We start from the raw sequence: 6786 nt of genomic DNA, 5'->3' as shown, positions 1-6786 counted from the left end.
CTCTCTTACAGTTCATGAAGCCACGTGGGCACGTGGCACATGTGGAGGCGTTGTCGCGACATCCTTGTGTGGATTGATCATAGTGACATGCTGTTGGTTCCAGAAGAATGTACTCATCCTCCCTGAGCTGCACTGGCGGTACATGCACGAAGCGAAGATGTGCACGCACGCCACGCACGCACTCATTCCCTCGCAAGCACATGTGGGTACATGGGCGGACACAATTTTGTACCAAGATCCACCCCATGTGATAATTTGACGCGTGTAAAGTCCTTCACTTCATTGATGGTCAATTAATACGGCGCATGCAAATTGAGTGGACGTGAGGGCGGAAGAAAGACACTACTACTCCACTGCGTGCATGCGAGTAGTTAAATCATGGGTTGCTAGTAGTACTTCCATTGGTCTCCTTCGTATTTTGTGCCAATTTTTGATAGTAACATAATATTTACGCATCTGAGCAGTGCAGTCTACTTGAAATTTATGTTCCACTAAACTCATAGGGAGCCGTATTGGGCCTCGAAAGCAAAAAACCATCAATTAATCCTTACCTTGTACCCATCACATTCGAAAGTACAAGTGCTACAATTAAGTGCAAGCCTGCTCACACCTATCAGTACGTACCAAACCTAAACGTGTTCCCACTATGCAGGTTTTAGTACTAGTGCTAGTACTTAGCTTATAAAAAGGGGAATTACCTAACCGAAAATTACTCTACCTTCCTCCTCATAAGTCCTGCTTCTTCGTCCGTCCTTGCCATGGCCGGTGTGCAGAGCTCTAGGTCGAGAACTACTCGTAATAAGGGAGTGGTGCTACCTCTTGAGCACTGTGTTGGTTTTCCCTTGAAGAGGAAAGGGTGATGCAGCAAAGTAGCATAAGTATTTCCCTCAGTTTTTGAGAACCAAGGTATCAATCCAGTAGGAGGCCACACACGAGTCCCTCGCACCTACACAAACAAATAAAATCCTCGCAACCAACGTAATAAAAGGGGTTGTCAATCCCTTCACGGTCACTTATGAAAGTGAGATCTGATGGATATGATAAGAAAATATTTTTGGTAGTTTTATGATAAAGATGCAAAGTAAAGAAAGAAAAATAAACGGAAAAGGAAATAGCTTGTTGAAGGAAGATTAATATGCTAGAAAATAGACCCGGGGGCCATAGGTTTCACTAGTGGCTTCTCTCGAGAGCATAAGTATTACGGTGGGTAAACAAATTACTGTTGAGCAATTGACAGAATTGAGCATAGTTATGAGAATATCTAGGTATGATCATGTATATAGGCATCATGTCCGAGACAAGTAGACCGACCCCTGCCTGCATCTACTACTATTACTCCACACATTGACCGCTATCCAGCATGCATCTAGAGTATTAAGTTCAAAAGAACAGAGTAATGCTTTAATAAAGATGACATGATGTAGAGGGATAAACTCATGCAATATGATATAAACCCGATCTTGTTATCCTCGATGGCAACAATACAATACGTGCCTTGCTGCCCCTACTGTCACTGGGAAAGGACACCGCAAGAATGAACCCAAAGCTAAGCACTTCTCCCATTGCAAGAAAGATCAATCTAGTAGGCCAAACCAAACTGCTAATTCAAAGAGACTTGCAAAGATAACCAATCATACATAAAAGAATTCAGAGAAGATTCAAATATTGTTCATAGATAAACTTGATCATAAACCCACAATTCATCGGTCTCAACAAACACACCGCAAAAGAAGATTACTTTGAATAGTTCTCCACAAGAGAGGGGGAGAACTTTGTATTGAGATCCAAAAAGAGAGAAGAAGCCATCTAGCTAATAACTATGGACCCGAAGGTCTGAAGTAAACTACTCACACTTCATCATATAGGCTATGGTGTTGATGTAGAAGCCCTCCGTGATAGATGCCCCCTCCGACGGAGCTCCGGAAAAGGCCCCAAGATGGGATCTCACGGATACAGAAAGTTACGGTGGTGGAATTAGGGTTTTGGCTCCGTATCTGGTAGTTTGGGGGTACGTAGGTATATATAGGAGGAAGAAGTACGTCGGTGGAGCAACCTGGGCCCCATAAGGGTGGAGGGCGTGCCTGGGGGGTAGGCACGCCCCCACACCTCGTTCCCTCCTGGTTGCTTTCTTGACGTAGGGTTCAAGTCCTCTGGATCATGTTCGTTCCGAAAATCACGTTCCCGAAGGTTTCATTCCGTTTGGACTCCGTTTGATATACTTTTTCGGTGAAACTCTGAAATAGGCAAAAAACAGCAATTCTGGGTTGGGCCTCCGGTTAATACGTTAGTCCCAAAAATAATATAAAAGTGTATAATAAAGCCCAATAATGTCCAAACAAGATATAATATAGCATGGAACAATAAAAAATTATAGATACGTTGGAGATGTATCAAGCATCCCCAAGCTTAATTCCTGCTCGTCCTCGAGTAGGTAAATGATAAAAACAAACATTTTGATGTGGAATGCTACTTGGCATAATTTCAATGTAATTCTCTTAATTGTGGTATGAATATTCAGATCCCAAATATTCAAGACAAAAGTTCAATATTGAGATAGAAAAAATAATACTTCAAGCATACTAACTAAGCAATTATGTCTCTTCAAAATAACATGGCCAAAGAAAGTTATCCCTACAAAATCATATAGTCTGGCTATGCTCCATCTTCACCACACAAAGTATTTAAATCATGCACAACCCCGATGACAAGCCAAGCAATTGTTTCATACTTTTGGTGTTCTCAAACTTTTTCAATCTTCACGCAATACATGAGCGTGAGCCATGGACATAGCACTATATGTTGAATAGAATGGTGGTTGTGGAGAAGACAAAAAGGGAGAAGATAGTCTCACATCAACTAGGCATATCAACGGGCTATGGAGATGCCCATTAATAGATATCAATGTGAGTGAGTAGGGATTGCCATGCAACGGATGCACTAGAGCTATGAGTATATGAAAGCTCAACAAAAGAACTAAGTGGGTGTGCATCTAAATCACTTGCTCACGAAGACCTAGGGAATTTTGAGGAAGCCCATCATTGGAATATACAAGCCAAGTTCTATAATGTAAAATTCCCACTAGTATATGAAAGTGATAACATAGGAGACTCTCTATCATGAAGATCATGGTGCTACTTTGAAGCACAAGTGTGGAAAAAGGATAGTAGTATTGTCCCTTTGTATTTTATTTTTATTTTTAATTTTTTGGGCCTCTTTTTTTGGCCTTTCTCCTTTTTTGGGACAATACTCTATGAATGATGATCATCACACTTCTATTTATTTACAACTCAATGATTACAACTCGATACTAGAACAAAGTATGACTCTATATGAATGTCTCCGGCGATATACCGGGATAGCAATGATGCATGAGTGACTTGTACGAAAGAATTATGAACGATGGCTTTGCCACAACTAAAATGTCAACTACATGATCATGCAAAGCAATATGACAATGATGGAGCGTGTCATAGTAAACGGAATGGTGGAAAGTTGCATGGCAATATATCTCGGAATGGCTATGGAAATGCCATGATAGGTAGGTATGGTGGCTGTTTTGAGGAAGGTATATGGTGGGTGTATGATACCGGCGAAAGGTGCACGGTATTAGAGAGGCTAGCAATGGTGGAAGGGTGAGAGTGCGTATAATCCATGGACTCAACATTAGTCATAAAGAACTCACATACTTATTGCAAAAATCTATTAGTTATCGAAGCAAAGTACTGTGCGCATGCTCCTAGGGGGATAGATTAGTAGGAAAAGACCATCGCTCGTCCCCGGCCGCCACTCATAAGGAAGACAATCAATAAATAAATCATGCTCCAACTTCTTCACATAACGGTTCACCATACGTGCATGCTACGGGAATCACAAACTTCAACACAAGCATTTCTCAAATTCAAAACTACTCAACTAGCACGACTCTAATATCATCATCTCCATATCTCAAAACAATTATCAAGTATCAAACTTCTCATAGTATTCAACACACTCATAAGAAAAAAAATTAATCTTGAATGCCTAACATAATTAAAGAAAATAACCACGCTGTTTTGTAGGACTCTCAAAATAATCTAAGTGAAGCATGAGAGAACAATAGTTTCTATAAAACAAATCCACCACCGTGCTCTAAAAGATATAAGTGAAGCACTAGAGCAAAAACTATATAACTCAAAAGATATAAGTGAACCACATAGAGTATTCTAACAACTTCCGAATCATGTGTGTCTCTCTCAAAAGGTGTGTACAGAAAGGATGATTGTGGAAAACTAACAAATAAAGACTCAAATAATACAAGAAACTCCAAGGAAAACACATATCATGTGTGTGACGCCCGGATAATTAAGCTACAGTGAACCTCCGCTAATGATGCCACGTCACCTCAGTTACTGCTGCTAATCCCTCGTTAGTTCAAAAACCGGTTCAAAATTCAAATTCCAAATATGGCATACAATAAAAGTTTTCAAACATTGAAACAAAAATGTTCGGGGTGAACCAAATATTGCATAGATAATTGTGGTGGAGAAACCAAACCTTGATAAAATGTTTAAGGGCTCTAAAATAATTAAAACAGTAGTGAAAACAATTAAACAAATGCCTATTGGATTTTATAAAAATATTAAAACTATTTTATTATGGGTTAAGATTTAATCTAACAGTAGATTGTTTATAAATACAAATTTAGGTACTAGTTATAATTTTTATAAATCTAAAAATAAAAGAAACTAGAAATAAAACAGTACAAGAAAATAAATAAACAAACAAACTAACAGAAAGCTAAACTAAAACAAAAGAGACCCCCTCCCACTGGACCCCTTGGCCCAACTGGGCCATGGCCCAGCCGGCCGCCCCCTGGCCTATAGGCCACCCCACACCCCAGAAACCCTAATCCCCTCCCTCACAATCCCTCGATCCAGTCCCCTCCCCCTCTCCCCGATCTGGGCGCCCCTCGCCCCGAGCACCATCGCCGGTCGCCGCCCGGTGGCTTCACCGGCCGAGGCCACCTCGCCGTCTCCCCACTTCCCCCCCCCCCACTCGTTTCACTCCCCTTCTGCCCCTCCCCGATCCAGATCGGGATCGGGGGCATTCGCCATCGCCGCCGCCCGGAACCCCCGCCGGGGCCGGCCAGCCACCCGCCGTCGTCGGTGCTGCCTTCCCATCCGTCTTCGTCGCTCGTCCTCGTCCCCCTCCTCGCCGGACGCCGCCGCCGTACACCATCGCCGCCTCGTCCCGCCATTGCTTCGCTGGAGCCGCCCACCGTCGTCGTCGCCTCCTCGTCCTCCTCATCGAGCACGCCTCGCTCAACTACAGGGCCTTGTGAGCCCCCTTCCCTTCCCCTCTTCCTCCCTGGCAGATCCACCGCCATGCCCGTCCGAGCCTCGCTCTCACCGTGCTCACTTCACACGCTGCACGCCCGTCGCGTCGCATCTCCTCGTCCTGCGCCGGCTCCCTCTCCCCTCTATCCCCGCATGGGCACCACCACGTCGGCTCGCCCGTCACCTTGCCGCTGCACGCATCATCCCGCACACGCGCCGCATGTGCACGGGCTTGGCCCCGCACGGGTGCCCCCGCAACCGCGCCCTGGCGCCTCACCATGGCCTCGCATGGTCCGCCTCGCCCCGCCCGGCACGCCGCCGTGCGCGCTCGGGCGCGTCGCCCCTGCTCGCTCCCTCGAGCGTCCTCCCTCGCCCAACCGGGTCCTAGCGCCCGTGGCGCTTGTTCGGCCGCAACGCCCGAACCCGCTATGGCCTTTGGCCCATTGACAGCCGGGGCCCAGCCCAGAATGTATATAAAAAAATGTGTTAAAATAAATAAAATTAGTAATTGATTAATAAGTTAATTAAGTCAATTAATCATGTTTAATTAATCTAATTAAGTTTGATTACCCTAATAACTACTTAAACTAATTAAACCTGATTAGATTAACCTAACCATTAACTAAACAGCCAATGACATGTGGGCCCCAACCGCAATTGACCCAGTCAACTGCACAATTGACTGCTGACGTTAGCATGATGTCATCCTGACGTCATCATTTACTATTCTGGATAATGTTGATTTAAATATTTAAATAAATCCTAAAAACGATTTCAATCTTTTAAAATTAATATAAAATGAACCGTAGCTCGGATCAAAAAACTTTGTACATGAAAGTTGCTCAGAACGACGAGACGAATCTGGATATGCAGCCCGTTCGTCCGCTACACATCCCTAGCATAGCAAACACGCAACTTTCCCCCTCCGGTTCATCTGTCCGAAAACGCGAAACACCGGGATACTTTCCCGGATGTCATCCCCCTTCACTGGTATCACCTACTACCGCGTTAGGGCACCTCTAACGCCGTTACTTGTCTTGTCATGCATCGTTATGCATCTGTTTGCATTATATTTATTGTTTCTTCCCCCTCTTCTCTCGCTAGACATCGAGACCGACGCCGCTGCTACCCAGTACGACTACGGTGTTGACGACCTCTCTCTCTTGCCAGAGCAACCAGGCAACCCCCCCCCCTTGATCACCAGATATCGCCTATTCTTCTCTATACTGCTTGCATTAGAGTAGTGTAGCATGTTACTGCTTACAGTTAATCCTATACTGCTGCATAGCCTGTCCTTGCTACTACTGTTGTTACTATTACCTGCTATCCTACTGCTTAGTATAGGATGCTAGTGTTCCATCAGTGGCCCTACACTCTTGTCCGTCTGCCATGCTATTCTACTGGGCCGTGATCACTTCGGGAGGTGATCACGGGCATATACAATATACTTTACACAGTCACGTTACCTGTG

Source organism: Triticum urartu, chromosome 2 (assembly GCF_003073215.2).
Source record: "Triticum urartu cultivar G1812 chromosome 2, Tu2.1, whole genome shotgun sequence".
Lineage (NCBI taxonomy): Eukaryota > Viridiplantae > Streptophyta > Magnoliopsida > Poales > Poaceae > Triticum > Triticum urartu.
The sequence above is the reverse complement of the archived record's forward strand: the minus strand, read 5'-3'. Positions refer to the sequence as shown.